At 41.1% G+C, this 21,229-nt stretch overlaps 1 protein-coding gene across 5 annotated transcripts in view; it reads right to left on the reverse strand.

Moving 5' to 3' along the window:
- The window catches only part of ST3GAL3 (ST3 beta-galactoside alpha-2,3-sialyltransferase 3), a 270,798-nt gene that overhangs the window by 119,727 nt on the left and 129,842 nt on the right, over window positions 1-21,229 (reverse strand). The gene's annotated exons all lie outside the window — the stretch shown is intronic.

Below are 21,229 nucleotides of genomic sequence, written 5' to 3' on the forward strand. Positions count from 1 at the left end.
GGGCATGCTGCTCTTTAGAGAGAGATAGAAAGGCTACATGAAAGATGAGGTGGCAGAGGTAGGCAGCTAGACCCTGGAAGCTTTGCACGCTGGGTTCACGTTTGGATCCTACTTCAGGGAGAGTCACAGGAGTCTTTCCAGTGAAAAGAGCACCAGAATCAGTGTTATTGTAAAGACCAGCACTGGGGAGATGAAGAACAGCTTATGAGACAAAGAACTGTGTGATGTCTCAGTTGACAAGAGAAGGAAGCATCTCAAGAAGGATGCAGGAAGTGGCTACGTATGAAACACTGCAGCAACTTGAGAATGCTAGAGGATTCTCAGCTAGACTCAGAAGTGTGGGAGTTTCTCCTATCCTTCATAAAAGACATGCCACGGTGTGTGTAATGAAATGTTGCTTTCACTGGATTTAAGAGAAAACTGTAGAACTGCAGTCATGGTATATAGAAGTCTTGCTATGAGGGGAGACAGAGATGAGGTAGTGTTTTCTGAGGTTAGAAAATATCTAGGGGGCCAGGCAGCGCAGCGGGTTAAGCACATGTGGTGCAAAGCACAAGGACCAGCATAAGGACCCCGGTTCGAGCCCCCAGCTTCCTACCTGCAGGGGAGTCGCTTCACAGGAGGTGATGCAGGTCCCCAAGTGTCTGTCTTTCTCTCCCCCTCTCTGTCTTAACGTCCTCTCTCAGTTTTTCTCTGTCCTATCCAACAACGACAACAACGATAATATTAACAACAACAATAATAGACAACAAGGGCAACAAAAGGGAAAAGGTGGCCTCCCAGAGCAGTGGATTCGTGGTGCAGGGACGGAGCCCCAGCAATAACTCTGGAGACAAAAGAAAAGAAAATATCTAAACGTGTAACGTGTGTGTGTGTGTGTGTGTGTGTGAGAGAGAGAGAGAGAGAGAGAGAGAGACAGGGAGAGGGAGAGGAAGAGGGAGAGGGAGAGAGAGAGAGAGAGAGACTTGTTGAGTTTGAGGGGGAAATTCATGATGCAGTAGAGACACAGAAATGTCCTTGAGTAAGTGAAAGGGGATCAGGATCTAACACAAAAGTAGAAAAATTGGCCTTGGCTCTGCTTATCCAGCCCAGCATGCCCTGCCCATTTGCTAAACCTAGCTTGTTCATTCAGTTTCAGCACTAATTTCTGCCAATTTTCCTGTCCCAACTAGTCATCCTATCCTGTCTGTGGACCCCATTCTACTAAGAACAGACTTTCACTGTAGAATGCCTCACTTATTCCCACGCTGTCTTCTATATCCTTCCTTTTTTGTTCATTCATTCGTCACTCACTCACCAAATATTTGGAGGCAACAGACTCATTTTACTTGGATTTGTAAACTGCCTCTGTTACTAGTTCTGTGACTTTGGGCATAACATTTAATTACTCTGTACTTTAATTTCTACAGTTTTAAAAACTACGATTAGGGCTGGTGGACTAGCTCATTTGGATAATGTGCCATTTTGCCATGTGCATGATGCAGGTTCAAGTTCAGCCCCCACCACACTGAAGGAAGCTTTGGTGTTATGGTCTCTTTCACTCTCTCTACCTTCTCTGTCTTAATCAATCAATCAATCAATCAATATTAAATAAAACTAGGATTAAACTAGTACTTTTTTTTCATAAGATCACTGTGAGAATTACATAGAGAATAAAGTACTCATTACAATGCTTGGCCTACTATTATCTCTCAATACATGCTAATCTTGTTATACTCCAGACATTAGTCTGTGGTTAGGCTAAAATAATGACCAGGACACAGAGATGGCCTACCACTTGCTACAATGAAGATTAGTTATCCATTTAGCTGTCTTTCTCTCCTTGGTCATGACAACTGAGCACAGTATTGTGCATGGTGTATAGTATAATTTGGTGGGTTGAACTCAACTGGTTACTTTGACTTGGAAGGTTAATTGACAAAAGTGTGGGGGAGAGGTAGTGTGTGCTAGGGAAGATGGGGAAGGAACTCTGAAGGCTACTCAGAGTCCTCCAGAGATCACAAAATCAAGTGGCTTAGAATCAGTGGTTAAATTTCTGGAACCCCTTCAGAAGAGACTCCACTCATATCAGTCTCTGATACACCTACCTTCCTCCATATGCTAATTTCTTGATGTAGAGTTCAAAGTACTTGGGGAATGAAATAAGTGTATATATATATATATATATATATATATATATATATATATATATATATAAAACCTAGCACATCAACTAACAAATAGCACTTAATAAATATTATTTTCCCTTCAAGCTAGTTTAGTAACTTAATCAAAGCTAGTTGGCATTATTGTTCCAGGAGAAGTTCCATGAAGACACAGATGAGGACCTCCATCACAGAGATCACCTTACAATGTTTTTTCAGTTCTATCCTCTTTGCCTCTCTGATAAACATGCAACTCTTTAGTTACTAAAGAATTATTTCTTTTTTTAAATTTCTTTATTGGGGAATTAATGTTTTACGTTCAACAGTAAATACAACAGTTTGTATGTGCATAATATTTCCCATATAACAATACACCCACTAGGTCCTCTGTCATCTTTTTTTTTAAATTTTATTTATTTATTTATTTTCCCTTTTGTTGCCCTTGTTGTCTTTTTTTATTGTTGTTGTAGTTATTAAAGTTGTTGTTATTGATGTGGTTGTTATTGGATAGAACAGAGAGAAATGGAGAGAGGAGGGGAAGACAGGGGGGAGAGAAAGATAGACACCTGCAGACCTGCTTCACCGGCTGTGAAGCGACTCCCCTGCAGGTGGGGAGCTGGGGGCTGGAACCCGGATCCTTACGCCGGTCCTTGCGCTTTGCGCCACCTGCGCTTAACCCGCTGCGCTACCGCCCAACTCCCCTCTGTCATCTTTCCTGGATCTGTATTCTCCCCACCCACCCACCCCAGAGGCTTTTACTTTGGTGCAATACACCAAAGAATTATTTCTTGACTCAGGAAATAACAGAATCAGTTTAGGCTAGCTTTTGTAATGCTATTCTAAAATTAATCTTCTAAATTTCAGTTGTCTTCTGAAATAGTCTTTTTTGTTGTTGTTGTTGTTATGCAGCTCTGAAGAATGAACTGATAACCTCACACATGCAAGGTACCACTAAGCAGCCTCCCTGGCCTAATATTTATATTCTGTACACAGAGACAGAGGAGAAGAGACTCCAAAACTGCTCCACCACCCATGTAGCGCCATTTGTCACTGTCCATGGTGCTGGAGATTATATCCATGGCCTGGTATGTACTCTGCCTGCTGAGCTATTTCCTGGTCTCTGAAGTGTAAGAAAGGTAACTTAAGACTATCATAGAGCCCTTCAAGCTCCAAGATGAAACTTTTCTCTTTAAGGACAATTTTTTAATTAAACAAAATTTAATTGAGAGAACATTGGTTTATAAATTATGTTCTTCAGGGGTATAATTTCAGACCTCTTCCTGATGTATGTTACCACATCATACTCTTAAAAGACAATTTCTATCTATTCTGACCTTTAGCCTCTGGTCACATGAATTCAGTCTTCTGACTGCTCCTGTATTATCATTAGTCTCTTCACTCATCCACACTGCACTGCTGCAGATCCATTCTGCCTTAGGCATCACTTATCCTTTGCTCTTAGTGATCTCCAAAGTAGATGTAGGCTTCTATACAACATTTGCTCCACTTCAAGTAGCAAATGACAAACTTGGTAGTACTGACTAATGTCTTCTTCCATCGATTTGAGAGAAGAGGGGCTACAAGATCTGAGTCACACGGAATTTGTGGTCTCTATCTATGCCTGAGTTTCAAGCCTTGCTATTGGGCACTATGATACCTCTTTCACAAAAAAGGCATTCTGCCATTAGATCACTGATTCTGCAGCTGACATTACTGTGGTTTATCTTTGGCTCCAGGCCTTGATAGTTACTTCATCATGGCTTGGAGGATGCGCTCCAGTGAGCTTTTATAAACAATTGAGCCATAGCTACATAGGCAGTTCTCACAGAGACTCCCACCAGAGTGTTCTGATTCAATTTTGTTACTACATTTCATTTCTTAAAAAACAAAAACACATCCTCTTTCTGGGTGGTAGTGAAAACAAGGGAACCAACATTTACTGAAAACAAACTATGTGCCAGACTGCTGACCTAATTATCTACTTTAGCTTTATAATAGTCCTCTAAGGCAGAACTGATCTTCCATCAAGGCTTATTGGGCTGAAAGAGTCTAAGAGAAGACAAAGTTGAAAGATGTGTTGTTCACGGCTTGGGTAGTGACACAGTAGATAAGCATTGGACTTTCAAGCATGAGGTTCTGGGCTTTATCCCTGGCATTGTATGTGCCAGAGAGATACTCTGGCACTCTCTCTCTCTCTCTCTCTCTCTCTCTCGCCCCTTCTTTAACTAAATAGATATTTTTTTAAAAGAAAGATGTACTGTTCTACATTAATACTAAAACAATTCAAATGATAGATTTTGGTAGGAGCTGCATTAAACCTGTGGATTGCCTAGAGCACTGTGGATATTTTAATAAAATTAATTCTTCCAATTCATAAGCACTCATAAGCATATTTTCATTTCACTGTGTCTTCTCCAATTTCTTTCATGAATATCTTTTAATTTTCATTGGATAGGTCTTTCATCTACAAAATTTAATCTGGGCTAAATATATTCCTACATATTTTAGTCTTCAAAATGCAACTGTAAGTGGAATTGTTTTCTTAACTTCCCTTCCATTATTAACATATAAAGACAAAAAAGATTTTGTAACCAGTAACTTTATTTAATGTGTTTATTAGTTGAACAGCTCTGGGGAGGACTCTTTAGGGGCATCTATATAAAATATCATGTCATCTGTAAGTATTTTGCTACTCCTTTTCCAATTTAGATAGCACTGATTTCCTTTCTAAAAAAAAAAAAATTACGGGAGTCAGGTGGTAGCAGTGGGTTAAGAGCATGTGGCACGAAGCGCAAGGACCGGCATTAAGGATCCCGGTTCGAGCCCTGGCTCCCCACCTGCAGGGGAGTCGCTTCACAAGCGGTGAAGCAGGTCTGCAGGTGCCTATCTTTCTCTCCCCCTCTCTGTCTTCCCCTCCTCTCTTCATTTCTCTCTGTCCTATCCAACAACAACGACATCAATAAAAACTACAACAATAAAAAAAAACAAGGGCAACAAAAGGGAATAAATAAATAAATATTTTTTAAAAATTACTTATTTCGGCCGGGTGGTGGCGCACCTGGTTAAGCGCACGTGTTATAGTGAGCAAGGACCTGGGTTCAAGCCCCCGGTCCCCACCTGCAGGGGAGAAGCTTCAGGAGTGGTAAAGCAGTGTTGCAGGTGTCTCTCTATCTCTCTCCCTGTCTATCACCCCCTTCCCTCTCAATTTCTGGCTGTCTCTATCTAATACATAAATAAAAATAATAAAAAAAAATTACATATTTCATTGGGGTGTGACTGCTCCAGGCTGACTTTTTCAATTGAGGGAGGGGGGGCAAGAGACAAGAGCACCAAAACTTCTCCATAGTAACTGGGGATGCTAATCTGGGATGTATGTGTGGAAAATCAAGTGCCCTTCCAGGTATACCAGCTTGCTGGCACTGCTAATTTTTTCGCCCTCCAGGGTTACTGCTGGGGCTTGGTGCCTGCACTATGAATCTACTGTTCCCGGTGGCGATTTTTGCTATTTTTTTCCTTTTATATTTTGCTCAATAGGACAGAAAGAAGTTGAGTAGGGAGGGGGAAACAGGGAGAAAGAAAGACAGACACGTGCAGACCTGCTTCACTGCTTGTACTATGTGTGGTTAGCCGGGCACGCCACTGCCTGGCCCCACTGCGAATTATTTATTTTTCCTTCTCCCCAACCCCAATTGCTTTAGCTAGGACTTCCGATATTATGCAGAATAAAAGTGATGAGACTGGGCATTCTTGTCTTACTCCTCTTTTTCTTTGTTGCATGTGATGTTGACTATGGATCTGCCACGTATGGATTTTGTTATGTTGACATACACTTCCCCTATACCCACTGTATTGAAAGGTTTTTTTTATCAGTATGATGTTGAAGTTTTCCAAATACCTTTTCTGCATCTATTGAGATAGTTATATGACGTTTCGTTTGTTTTGTTAATTGATAGATCACACTGATTTTGTATATGTTGAACCAACCAACCCTGTATCCCTGGAATAAATCACGCCTGATCATGGTGGATGATCTTTCTAATACATTATTCAATTTGGCTGGTTAATAGTTGGCTATTTTTTTTTGCATTTGTGTTTAACAGAGATAACTGTCTGTGATTTTTTTTCTTGAAGCATCCTTTTAAATTTATTATTTATTTACTTACTTATTTTACCAGAGCACTGCTCAGCTCTGACTTATAGTCATGGGGGGACTGAAACTGGGACTTTAGAGCTTCAGGCATAAGAGACTCTTTGCCTGAGATAACCATTATGCTATTTCCCCCACCCTATTTATTAATAGTAATAATAATAATAATTTTATTTTTAAATTTTAAAAAAATATTTATTTATTTGATAGACACATCCAGAAACTGAGAGGGGATAGAGAGACACCTGCAGCACTGCTTCACCACTCATGAAGCTTCCCCCCCCACCCCCAGCAGATGGGGACCAGGGACTCGAACCTGGGTCCTTGCACACTGCAACATGTGTGCTTAACCAGGTGTGCCACCACCCAGCCAATAATTTTATTTTTTACCAGAGTATTGCTCAGCTCTGGTTTATGGTGGTGTGGGGGATTGAACCTGGGACCTTGGAGCCTCAAGCATGATAATCTCTTTGTATAACCGTTATGCTATCTACGCCCACTCTTGAAGTACCCTTATCAGATGTTGGTGTCAGGTTTAAAAGCTGGTCTCATAAAATGGATTAGGGAGTATTCCTCCTTTGCCACTTTTAAAATAAATCTGAGAAGGCTGGATATGAATTCTTCAAATGTTTGGTAAAATTCACTACTGAAGATATTGGGCCCTAGACTTTGGTTTACTGGGAGGTTTTTTGATTATTAATTCAATCTCTTTACTAATAATAAGTTTGTTCAAACTTCCTATTTCTTCATGATTCAACTTCGATAGGTTCAAATATTAAGTTTGACATGACCAGAAAACTAAATACAATTTAGTGTTTTGTTTTTTTTTTTAATTTTTTATTTAAGAAAGGATTAGTGAACAAAAGCATAAGGTAGGAGGGGTACAACTCCACACAATTCCCAACACCCAATCCCCATAACCCACCCCCTCCCCTGATAGCTTTCCCATTCTCTATCCCTCTGGGAGCATGGACTCAGGGTCGTTGAGGGATGCAGAAGGTAGAAGGTCTGGCTTCTGTAATTGCTTCCCCACAATTTAGTGTTTTAACGATGACCCTTTAGTCGGCTACCCCATCAGCTGGGGCCCTATTTGGGGAGTCCTGAGATTCCCAAACATACATGATAGGCCTAGACCTCAAATAAATCCCTCTCTCCATTGTTACTGGTCATCTCTATCAGGAACAACACAATAGACTCCTTTGAGGGCTCCCCATAGGACCTTGCCCTCAACTGTATCAACAACGGCAGAGAATGTTCCATCTTCCGAAGGGAGGATGGACAACATAAGCTATGCTACACCTGAGGAAGATGGGTCGATATTAGGGCAGCTTGGAATGTTCCTACTCATGACCACAGAATGTGAGCTCAGATTTACAAGGATGCAGAGGTCACATAGGCTCCTAAGCTGAATATGGGCCCCAGATCACATCAAATCAATGGGGTTTACAGTCAACAATATTTATACCCCTTTCCCATATTAGGGAGCTACTCTCTTCACTGATCCAGCTTTCTGGTCCTTTTTTCAGCCATGATATCATCTCCCCAGACAATAACTTGGATCCACCTGCATATCAGATTTCAGGCTCAGGGGAAAAAAAAAAAAAAAACTAGTATAGCCACAGGCCCTTTGGAATATAACTAAAATAAGCCTACTAGCTATCTACAAAATGGAGGTCCCCCCCCAACTCTTCATCTGCACTATTCCAGCCTTTAGGTTTATGAATGGTCAACAATTTGTTTGGCTTTGTATGTTAACTCTCTTGTCAGCCACCAGGTTCCAGTTGCTAGCATGATGCCAACCAGACTTTCCTAGACAGACAACCCCATCAATGTGTCCTGGAGCTCCGTTTCCCCAGAGCCCCACCCCACAAGGGAAAGAGAGAGGCAGGCTGGGAGTATGGATCAACCTGTCAACGCCCATGTTCAGTGGGGAAGCAATTACAGAAGCCAGACCTTCCACCTTCTGCATCCCACAATGATCTTGAGTCCATACTCCCAGAGGGATAAAGAATAGGAAAGCTATCAGGGGAGGGGATGGGATACAGAGTTCTGGTGGTGGGAATTGTGTGGAGTTGTACCCCTCTTATCCTATGGTTTTGTCAATATTTTCTTTTTATAAATAAATTAAATAAATAAATAAATAAATAAATAAAAGACTTGCACTTGTGGTCAGCATAAGAAGGCACTGCCACAGAAACTTGGAGAGTTACTGAAAGTCAGTACTCAGGGGTTGCAGAAAACAATGAAGAGACTGTGACCATGATGAAATTAATAGTTCTCAAGGTCTGAAGAGACAAGATCTATAATGTTCCTACAAAGCTGGTGAGCCACAGTCCCATGAGTTACCATTGTCCTGTGGTGGGAGATGTGAAATTCGTTAGGAAAGGTGAGTTTCACAATAAGATAAATAGATAAATAATTCTATAAAGGCTGTCACTGGGACAAAAACTGTCTTTTAGTTGATATATGTTTTTTGCCAGTATATCTCTTGGCCAACTGTATACAGTGTTTCTTCTAAAGATTATCCAGGGGAGACAGTAATGCTGATGCTGTCAGAAAAGATTAGAAGATATATCTTACCTACTTTCATGTAGTTAGCTCAGTAGATAGAATGATTGAAGGAAGTGAAGAGGGAGTAGGAGAGGAGGTGTGTACTAGGCTTAAGTAGTAAATATTTGATTAGAAAAATTAAGGTGCCTTCTTTGGGCCTTTCTACTAGATTACTGAGCTTATTAGGTCTAGAATCATCAAACAAGTAAATGCAGTAAAGCTGAAGGTTAACTTAGAAACCACAAAAATCCTAGGTGTATTTCCTCCCTAGCTTGAGGTCAGACCCCATAAAACTAATACCAGTTTGGATATAATAAATGACAACACTTTTAACAATTGTGAGAAAGTCTGAACTCGTCAAAGAAAATACTACAAAAGCTGAATAAGAATAAGGGAAAAGACTGGCTCACTTAGTGATGGTCTTTTTGTCAATACCAGGCCATCCCATCACCGTGAACCCTAGTCAAGAAATCCTTATATTCCCACATTGATACACTGGGCCTAAACCTCTAACAGATCCCTTTCTCCACAATCACTGCTCACTTCCATCAGGAATGCCACCGTAAGCTCTCTTGGGGGCCTCTCCAGGACCATACACTCATTATAAAGTAGCAATGGTAGAGACTACTTCACTCTCTGAAGGGAGGCTGCGTCATCCTACCCTGCCACTCAAGGAAGAATGGTCCTGAAATGAATGCAGCCTAGAATGTCCCCAGTAGTGACTATGGACTGTGAGCTCAGACTGACAGACACTTGGAGGTTTTACAGGCTCCAGTGCTCAATGTGAATACATATGAGTCCTGGGTCAGATCGATTGGGTAAACAGTTAATTGTATTTATTAACTTCCTTCAAGTTTGGGAGCTACTCTCTGCCCTAATCCAGCTTTCCAGCCCTATTCTCAACTCTTACACCATCTTCCCAGACATATTTTTAGTCCATTTCTCTGTTAGCTATAAAGCTCAAGCCAAAATCACTAAAGTCACGGGGCCCTAGGAACATACCTAAAAATAGATTTCCTAGCTTCTTTCCACCCTAAGATCCCTATTCTCATCTATTCCTATTTTTTGGTTCCTGTTTATTAAACATTTTGTCATATTCTATACCCTACCACTTTTCAGCTACCAAGTTGCAGATGCTACTATGATTTCATCCTGACATCCCTGGGCAGACAACCTCACCGATTTATCCTGGAACCTCACCTCTCCAGAGCTCTACCCCACTAGGAAAGACAGAAACAGGCTGGGGGTATGGATTGACCTGACAATGTCCATGTCGGAGAAGCAATTACAGAAGGCAGAACTCCCACCTTCTGCACCCCAAAAAGAATTTGGGTTCATAATCCCAGAGGGGGAGAAATAATAGGGGGAAGATAACCAAAGGGCTCTGAACTCCAACTCCATCAGGACCCGGAGAGAAAAGAGGTAAAAAGGAAGGACATCCGGAAGTAGTATTTTTATATTATTATATTTGTCTCAATTGTATTATATTTGTATTATATTTGTCTCAATTACAGAACCAATGCGATGCTAAAAGGTCAGAGTTTGCATTAAGGGCAACACTGTATTGTAAGGTTCTATAGACTGACATACGTTTAATATACCTATGGATCCCTTTTTTCTATCTCCACTCCCATAAGCAAATACTGATTTAATTTACAGTTTCCATAGTTTTCTTTTTTCCAGAATGTCAGTTAGTTGAAAGTACAGTATATGTAGCCTTTCTTTCCTGACTGGCTTCTTAAGTTTAACAATATTCATTTAAGGGTAGTGAAACAGCTCACCTAGCTAGTGCATTGCTTTGCCATATACAACCCAGGTTTGAGCCTGTCTACCACTTGTGTTGGAGGTAGCTTTGCTCTCTTTCACTCCCTCTGCTCCTCTCCTTCTCTGTCTGTATCTGAAAACAGATAAATTCTTTTTTTTTCATTTTTATTTATTTATTATTGGATAGAGACAGAAATTGAGAGAGGAGGGGGAGATAGAGACACCTGCAACTCTGCTTCATTGCTTGTGAAGTTCCCCCCTGCACGCGGGCAAACAGATAAATTCTTTTAAATTTCTCCATATCTTTTCATAGCTTGATAGCTCACTTCTTCTTAGTACTGAATAACCATCTAGATGTTCCACAGTTAACTAATCCATGGTGTATTCTAGACTGCCTGTGTTTATAGGCCTTTCAAAAATTGGTTTTCACAAGCCATGGTGGTTAAAAGTTGTTTGTTTTGGCTTTTGTATCTTTGTGTCTTCACATGCAACTCCTTATGAAACCAGACTGAACTTCCGAGTCCTTATGATCTACCCACAGGAGACCATACCATGCAGTGCTGTGGTAAGAGGCAAGAGCTGACCCAGACCACAGAGCACATACCCACACAGAGACACACTGCTGAAGCAGGGGAGACCACTAATTGATGAACCCAGTCCATGAAGGCTGATAGTGGCTCAGGAAACACACACCTGCACACCAGGCACTGGTTTCTTCAAAGATCCAAATGGCTCTTCTCTCTGCCAGACTAATGGGCACATTCCTGGATCATAGTGTCATGGTCCCCTCAACTGAGACAGAGATTTCCTTGGGGTTCTGTCAGGAAGTTAGGACTCCAGATACTGGCAGGGCTAACCCCATCTCTTCCTCTGAGTCTCAGCTCAAATGTCACCTTCTCATAGAGGCCTATCCTAAAAACCCATTTAAACATGTCTTTTTTCCAGCTTTCCCTTGTCCTGCCCTATTTTCTTCCATAGCATTTACCACCTTCCACAATACTAAAGACTTTACTTTTTTATTGTATCTTTTGTTGAGTGTTCATCTTGTTCATTGGTAATATTCTTAGTGCACAGTGTATTTCCTGACACACAACAGTTACTCAAGAAATTTGCTGAGGATATGGGAGGTGGCAAAGTGGGTAGTACGCAAGTCTTAAAATATGTGAGGTTCTGTGTTCAATCCCCAGCACCACTGGGGGCACCATAAACAGCACCAAAGGGAACTCCATAAGTGGTAGAGAAGTACATAAAAATTTTAAAGGTAAGGCTGCGTGATGGCACACCTATTTGAGTATACGTTACAATGCACAAAGACCAGGGTTTGAGCCCTCAGTCCCCACCTGCAGGGGGAAAGCTTTGCAAGTGGTGAAGCAGGGCTGCAGGTGTCTGTCTCTCTTCCTCTCTACCACCCCCTTCCCTCTTGATTTTTGGCTGTTTCTATCCAATAAAGAAATAAAGCTAATTAAAAAACAATCTTAGAGCAAAAAGAAAATTAAGAGCATTTGGCAAGTAAATGAAGTCTTCCCTCAGTGTTGGGGCAGTGGCCTTTAGCAGTGAGCCTTTCCACACGATGTTCAACTCTGAGCAGCATACTCCTTTCAGAGAACTGGGAGCCTCTTGGGGACAGACTTTGCCCCCTGGAGGGATCATTTGACCAGGATATACCTGAGTACATTAAACAGCCTGATTCTCTGCATCAATGGAACAAGATTAATCCTCAATCTTAGGACCAGCAAACCCTATCTCACCATCCTCACATCCGGGCTCTTCTGTTCATTCCCTCAACTAATAGTGATGTTATTATTGTTGTTGTTGTTGTTGCTGTTGCCATAGAGCACTGCTTAGTCCTGACTGATGGCAGTGATAGGAATTGACCTCTGGGACCTCTGGAGTCTCAAGCACAAAAATCTCCCCATCCCTATCCCCTTGTCCCAGCAGAGAAGCAATTATAGAAGCCAGACCTTCACCTTCTGCACCCCATAATGACCCTGGGTCCATGCTCCCAGAGGCATAAAGAATAGGAAAGCTTTCAAGGGAAGAGATGAGATATGGAGTTCTGATGGTGGGAATTGTGTGGAATTGTATCCCTCTTATCCTATGGTCTTGTTAATATTTTTTTATTTTATAAATAAATTAATAACAACAAAAATTATACAATGTCCATTTCTCATTCTCAAATCACTACTCTCTGCCTTTTATTTGTGACCAGTTTCCCCTTTCTGTCCAATCCCATCCTGCATCCAATCCAATGCGCTGCTTTCCAATACCCGAACTTTCCACTATGCTTTGGGAAGTCATGTTCCTTTACCTCATCAATTTCCTCAGAGAATGTTGTTTCTATGTTTTTATCAATATGCAAAAACCTAGGTCTCTCCTGAAAACATTTCCCCTATAGTCCTGTACAATGAAGGCTGTCCTCTCTTTTAACCCCAGATACACTGAAGGATCTTCCTATCCTCTTTGTATCCCACTCATGTTAACAAGACATCAGTATGTCATCCTTATCTTCCTTCCTTCCTTCTTCTTCTTTTATAGTTGCTGCTGGGGCCTCAGTTCTCGTTCTCTCGTTCCCTCTCCCCCCCACACACCAACAGGGTAATCCAAGATACTCCACACCTGCATGATTCCTCTACTCTTGACCAACTCTTCCCTCTTTGTTCTCTCTCTCTCTCTCTCCCCCTTCTCACTTCCCTCCCTCTTTTGTTCTTTCTTTCAGATAGAGGGTGGAAGACAGATATGAGAAGAGAAGAAGAGCTATTACAACACTGCTCCAGCACTGTGGAGCTTCCTCTGTGCAGTCACTTGAGTACCATGTAGAGGCCTGCAGTCCTACTACACAGCAACTTGTACACTTTACTGGGTGAGCCATATCCTGACCTCCATGGATGCATGACTTCTTTCAGATATATATATAGAGAGAAAGACATAAAAGCACTGGAGCTGCCCCTAGTACCATTATAGCACTCCCCATAAGGTATCAGAGCTTGAACCTAGGCCATGTACATGGTAAGGCAAGCACCATACCTGGTGAGCTATTTCTCTCATCAACTTGTTGTTAATGCTATTATTATTAATCTGGGGAGCACATCAAGCAAGGGCTTCATACCTGCATGATTTCACCACTCCTGGTGAATTCTTTTTCTCTTTCTTTCTTTCTTTCTTTTAAAGACAGAGACAGAAAAAGAGAAAGAGACAAAGAGGGATAGAGAAGAGGTAACCACAGTACCTGCAATGGTGCTCCCGTGTAGTGCCAGGGGTTTGGGTCACAGAGCATGGTAAGGTGGTAAAGTATGTGTTCTACCCCTACCTTATCCCCAAGCCTGTTCACTGCTCATGTTACCCAGAAATACTACATCTTCACCCAGGAAGTTAGTTCAGTGGTAGAACATAGGACTTGCATAAGTAAGGTCCTGAATTCAATACTCAACACACAGTGTGCTGGAGTAATGCCCTGGTTCTCTCCCCTTCTCCTATAGCTTGTTAAATATTAACTCTTAAAAAATAAAAGTAAAGGGAAAACACAAGGTGAAACTTGGACTGGGCGTGGTGTACTGCACAGGGCTGCAAAGGACTCTGACGAAAGAGGGGGAAGAGGGGTGATGAGGGCATTGGAGTCTTGGTGCATGATGGTAGAAAAAGATCTCATTGGAGTTGACAGTATTTCAAAGCTTGCTTGGTGTGGCCCCCAGGTTAATAATAATAGTATTAACAACAAGTTGGTGGGATAAATAGCTCACCAGGTATGCACATGACTCAGGTTCAATACTAATCATGAAAGATGAGAAATCATACTTATGCATCAACAATTATACTGTAAACAACTATCCCCCCAGTAAAATGGTTGGGGAGGACTAAGGTTTTTTAAAAAAGGAAAGACATCCCCATCCAATTTTTTTTTTTTTAAATAATGAGATGGCTCAGAAAAAAACACCTCATCTGGTAAGGTGCCTGCCTTGATCCATTTGTAGCCCAGATATGACCCCCGCACACCAAAGGAAGTGCCCTGGAGCCAGGGGAACTGATGTGGTGTCTCTCCCTCCCTCTAAATCCCAGATTCAGGCCAGAGTGGTGATAGTGAAAGTGTGTATGTGTGAGGTGCTGGCAAGGAAAAAAAAAAAGGGAGTGGGGAGATTAAAATAAAAAGAAGTCCTCCTCTCTCCCTTGCTGTTCTCATTTGCTCCCTCCTACTCACAATGACTTTAGCTCACAAGACATCTTTTCCAATGATGCTTATAAAGCTAATCATAAGGTTTAGAATTTCCACACTCTTACCCCTATTACAAAGCACATATTTGATGTTCAAGAAATATTTGCAAAAAAAAAAGGAAATAAATATTTGCTAAGTGAATAAAGAACTGAAATCTAGAGCATAAAACAGGAGGCAAATCTGAGTTTCACTGTGGGGCTTCCCTCAACCCAGCCAGCCAGTTTACCAGACACTGGGAAGGGTACAAGGTAAATCACCCTCATCTACAGGAGATTAAAATTATCCCCACTCATGAAACTGAACCACTATATTTCACCAAACACAAATATAAATTCCAAATGGATCAAGGGCTTGGACGTTAGATCAGAAACTATCAGATACTTAGAGGAAAATATTGGCAGAACTCTTTTCCATATAAATTTTAAAGGCATCTTCAACGATACTAACCCAATTACAAAGAAGACTAAAACAAAAATAAACCAATGGGACTACATCAAATTAAAAAGCTTCTGCACAGCAAAAGAAACCACTACCCAAACAAAGAGACCCCTCACAAAATGGGAGATCTTTACATGCCATACATCAGACAAGAGGCTAATAACCAAAGTATATAAAGAGCTCACCAAAATCAACAACAAGAAAACAAATGACCCCATCCAAAAATGAGGAGAGTATATGAACAAAATATACTCCACAGAAGAGACCCAAAAGGTCAACAAACATGAAAAAATGCTCCAACTCATTCATTGTCAGAGAAATGCAAATAAAGAAAGTGAGATACTATTTCACTCCTGTGAGAATGTCATACATCAGAAAGGGTAGCAGCAACAAATGCTAGAGAGATTGTAGGGACAAAGGAACCCTCCTGCACTGCTGGTGGGAATATCAGTTGGCCCAACAACTGTAGAGAGCAGTCTGTAGAACACAAAAGGCTAGAAGTGGACCTACCTTATGATCCTGCAATTTCTCTCCTGGGGATATATCCCTATGAACCAAACACAACCATCCAAAAAGATTTGTATATACCTATATCTATAGCAGCACAAATTTGTAATAGCTAAAACCTGCAAGCAACCCAGGCATCCAACAACAGATGAGTGGCTGAGCAAGTTGTGGGATATATACACAATGGAATACTACTCAGCTATTAAAAATGGTGAATTCATCTTCTTCACCTCATCACTAAACTGAATCATGTTAATTGAGATCAACCAGAAGGAGATGGAAGAATATGGGATGATCGCACTCATTAACAGAAGTTGAAAAATAAGAACATAAAGAAAAACACAAAGCAGAACCTGGACTGGAGTTGGTATATTGCACCAAAGTAAAAGACTCTGGGGTGGGGAGGAGGGTTCAGGTCCTGGAAGACAGAGGACCTACTAGGGTTTCAGTTGTTACATGGAAAACTGAGAAATGTTACACATGTACAAACTACTGGATTTTATTTTACTGTTGATTGGTTTACTATTAATTCCCTAATAAAGAAATTAAAAAATATATATCCCCACTCAACAGTAAGCTGAGTGGTTAAAGAACATAGAAGATTGTAGCAAGTAAAATGTGGAACCGAAACTTGAAAAAGTCAAGTCTTGCTCCACAAACCACATTTTTAACCTCTAAGAAGCACTTCCCTCCAGAACTAGAGCTTACCATTAGAAGACAAGGTTTCATAGCTCACTGCATCTAAGTATTTTGAATAATTTCTATAGCATTGATAAGTGATTTTATTATGTAAATACAAGCAGCATGGAATTCTCAAAGGAAGCAGCTATTTATTCTCTGAAAATATAATTAAGAGGGGCCGAGTGGGTACACCCAGTAAAGTGTACATTACAATACTCAAGAACCCAGGTTCAAGCCACCAGTTTCCATATACGGGAGGAAGCTTCACAAGAGGTATCTCTCTTTCCTCTCTATCTCCTCCTTCCCTTTCAATTTCTCCCATTTGTATCCAAAAATATATAAATAATATTTTTAAAAGATATAATTAAAAGAATATAATAAAAAAAAAAAAGAAAAAAATCCTGTGGCCCAGGAGACAGAGTTGTAGGTGAAGTGTTGGACTTTCAGATATACAGGTTCTGTGTTTGCTCCTTACTATCTACATGTGCCAGAGGAATACTGATTCTCTCTCTCTCTCGCTCTCCTCTCCCAGGTCAATTAGGAATACCAAAGGAGACCACCTGGGGCTGCAACAAAGCAGGACTAGAACAACTTCAGGAACCCACCAAACCACCAGTGAGTGCAAACATGTGTAGCTCGTGGACAGGGAGGAGCCTAAGGGGAGATTGAGCGGCTGGTAACAGTCCGGCAGTTTACCAGTTAAGGCAACACCTCCAGCCTGTTTCACCAACAAAAAGACTGTTGAAGGGAGGAGAGGACTCCCCTAAGACTCAACAAATGCAACTATGAGTCTCCATTGCTACTGCCCTCAGAGGCTGGAGCAGCAAGGGGAGGCCCTGTACTGACATCTTGGAACAGAGAACTGACCAAGAAACTCAGGAGCAAAGCCATACCTTGGTGGCCTAGCCATAGGGTTGTATGGTGGGAACCTTTTCACATTGTTCTCCTGATGAGAACACAGTGAATAATTGCCTCAGAACCTACAGACTCTAGACGGGACTTGTTTAGAAACTCACAGGGCCCATTGATGTTGCCTGGCTTGGTGGAGAAGCTGGGTTGAGCCCAGAGCTTTGGATGTAAGAGTGATGTGAGATATGAGAGCTTGGGGTGTGAGAGTCTCTTTGCATAACCACTGTGCTATCTCTCCCCACCCTGCTTTATCTCTTGGTCAGGAGTGAGGGATTAAGCTAAGAAGTCTACTTATATTTAAAAGCCCTGAGGTTCCCATAGCTTACAGGCAAGAAAAAGAACAAAAGTAGCTTTTAACAGCCTCTGTGCTCCAATTCAGGGATTGAAATAATATTGAAACAATCATTAATTTCCACAACTGTTAACTCTTTAAGTACCTTACTTAGACACAGATCAATCCAGGCAACAGTGATCAGTAATTTGAAAAGTACTGAGAGAGAGACCTCATAACATATATATAGCATGGTTAAACCAACAAGAAGAAATATTGGAGAAATGAACCAGGATAAAACTCCAGCTAAAAGCTCCCCAAAGGTTGAAGCACAGAATGAGGTCAATATCCAAACACTAGTTAAGGAAATAATCACAGGAGTGAGTAAAGAGTTTGAAAGAATTGTCATCATAAATGCAGAAACAACAAATGAGACTATGGAAGAAAACACTAACTATCTCAAGGTTATTAGAGAGCTGAAAGCTGAAATAGCTGAGCTAAGAACACAACTAGCTGAACAAGCTAAAACAGTATCAGAACAGGGTAACAAAATAGATGAACTCCAGAAAACAGTAGAGGGCAGAGAGAATAGAATCAAAGAGGCTGAAGACAGAATTAGCAAGATCGAGGACAAATTAGAGACAACTAAAAAAGAAGTCAGAGATCTCAAAAAGAGATTAAGAGATGCTGAAAACAACAACAGAAACCTATGGGATGACTTCAAAAGAAACAATATACGCATTATTGGCTTACCAGAGGAAGAAAGACAGGGAGGGGAAGAAAGCATTCTTCAGGACATAAGAGCTGACAACTTCTCTAGTCTAGACAACATCAAAGACATAAAGATTCAAGAAGCCCAGAGGGTCCCAAAAAGAATTGACCCAGACTTAAAGATACCAAGACACATCATATTTAGAATGGAAAGGAATAAGGATAAAGAAAGGATCCTGAAGGCTGCAAGAGAAAAACAAAGAGTCACCTACAGAGGAAAAACCATAAGATTAGCAGCAGATTTCTCCACACAAACACTACAGGCCAGAAGAGAATGGCAAGATATCTATCCAGTGCTCAATGAGAAAGGCTTTCAACCAAGACTACTGTATCCTGCTAGACTGTCATTCAGACTAGATGGAGGCATAAAAACCTTCTCAGACAAGCAACAGTTGAAAGAATCAGCTATCACCAAGCCTGCCCTAAAAGAAGTTCCGAAAGTTCTCCTATAAACAATCAGACCACCATAAATATGCCATATATCAGAACACTCTAAAAATCTACAATAATGGTGCTAAAATATCTTCAATCTATGATGTCAATAAGTGATTCTCTCTCTCCCCATACCCATAAATAAATAAATTTCTAAAAACAAACAAACAAACAGAACAGGCAGCAAGATAGCTCCCGTGAGAGGGTACCTGCTTTGGTATGCATAAGACCCAGGTCTCAGCCCTGCCTCCAACACACCTGGGGAAACTTCCAGGCTGCAGAGTTTCACTCATTCTCTGTCTCTGTGAGCCCACACTGGTAAAGCCCTGGCAACAAACCAAACAAAAATCAAGAACACCTATACATCAATTTCCAGATTTTGAGAGTATCAGTGAATATAGATATCTCATTTCCTCCCTCCATCCCGCCTTTCTTTCCTTCTCTCTCCCTTTCTCTCCCTCTCCCCTCTGTCTCTCTTTTGATAGTGACAGAGAGAAAGCGAAAGAGATCATAGCACCAAACTTTCCTTCAATGCAATGAGGGTCAGGCTCAGACCTGGGCCATATACTTGACAAAGCAGCACACTGTTCAAGTGAGCTATTTCATTACCTGCCTATCCCCTCTTGTCTTTCTATAGAGTTGGGGTCTCAGACATGCAAGATTCACCACTCCTGAGTTATTTTTTCATTCAGATGGGGGGGGGGGAGATGTCACAGTACCAGAGCTTCCCCCAGGGCTGTGGCATTCACATCTGGTACCAGAGTTTGAACCTGGGCCACATGTCTGGCAAGGCATAGGCTCTATCTGGTGAGCTATCTCTCCAAGCCCTAAATATAGAGATATTTTGAAAATTTCCAAATAATAGGCTTTCAAGACAAGGAAGTACCTGGGGCTGGTACAATCCTCATGCAGCTGCATCTGTGCTGCATTCTCATTTAAGGGTCAATCAATTCTGATTTCATTTTCACTTCCTCTCTGTCTTTCCTTCTTCTTCTTCTTCTTCTTCTTCTTCTTCTTCTTCTTCTTCTTCTTCTTCTCCTTCTCCTTCTCCTTCTCCTTCTCCTTCTCCTTCTCCTTCTCCTTCTCCTCCTCCTTCCCCTTCTCCTTCTTCTTCTTTTGGTGGTACCTATATTCAGTATATCTTCTACATTTTTGATGATGGGGGAAATTCAGAAGAATGTTTCACGACATTAATATTATACAAAATGAAAATTCCAGTGCCACAAGTAAGGTTTTTGCTGGAATACAGCCTATTCATTCATCAATGGTTGCTTTCATGTCACTACAGCAGAAATGAGTAGTTGTGACAGAGACATTAAAACTCTAAATGTTCTATGATGTTGTGTTTTATGTCTGACTGTTCAATGAAAAAGTTTGCCAACCTCTGCTAGAGGTCATTCTTCTGACTTATCTTTCAGTCTATAAACTCTGCCTTCTGTTGTATCTAATCTGTTGCCAAACTGTTCAGTATTTTTAAATCCTAGAAGTTTTTATTTTTAGTGTTGTTTGTTTTATCCAACCTTTCACTTATGATAGCTCCCTCTTCCACATATATATATATATATATATATATATATATATATTATATATATGGCTTAATTTTGTCTTTTTTTTCTCTTTGTCATAGCCAGAACTTCACCACTTCAACTTTTTTTTTTTTTCAGATAGAGACAAAGACAGAGCAAAAATAGAAAAATGTAACCAAAGCTTCCTCCAGCATGATGAGGGCCAGGCTGGAGTTGGGGTTGTGTATATGACACAGTCACACACTGTCCAGATAAACTATTTTTCCAGCCCCACTCATGTCTTTTATTTCTTTAACTATAACGTGTAGTTTTTTTTTGGTTTTGCCTCCAGGGTTATTGCTGGGGCTCAGTGCCTCACTACGAATCCACTGATTCTGGCAGCCATTTTTCCATTGTTGTTGTTTCTATTGCTGTTGTTGGATATGGCAGAGAGAAATCAAGAGAGGAGAGGAAGACAGAGGGGGAGAGAAAGATAGATAACTGCAGACCTGCTTTACCGATTGCAAAGCAATCCTCCTGCAGGTGGGGAGCCAGGAGCTGGAACTGGGATCCTTGCGCGGGGTCCTTGCAGTTTGTACTATGTGCGCTTAACCCGGTGCACTATCGCCTGGCCCCCATGTAATTGTTTTATATGATTTCTGAGTGGCACACCTACCAAGGACAATGACCTAGGTTAAATTCCCCACTCCCTCCCTGCAGGTATCCTTCCTCCCCTCTCCTCTCAATTTCTCTCTGTACTATCAAATAAAGAGGGGGAAAAAATGTCCACCAGGAGCAGCAAACTCATTGTGCAGGCACTGAGCCCCAGGGATAACCTTGGTGGCAAAAAAAAAAAAAAAAAAAAAAAAAGGAGGGAGGAAAGAAGGAAGGAAAGAAAGGAAA

This window comes from Erinaceus europaeus, chromosome 13 (genome assembly GCF_950295315.1).
Source record: "Erinaceus europaeus chromosome 13, mEriEur2.1, whole genome shotgun sequence".
Classification (NCBI taxonomy): domain Eukaryota; kingdom Metazoa; phylum Chordata; class Mammalia; order Eulipotyphla; family Erinaceidae; genus Erinaceus; species Erinaceus europaeus.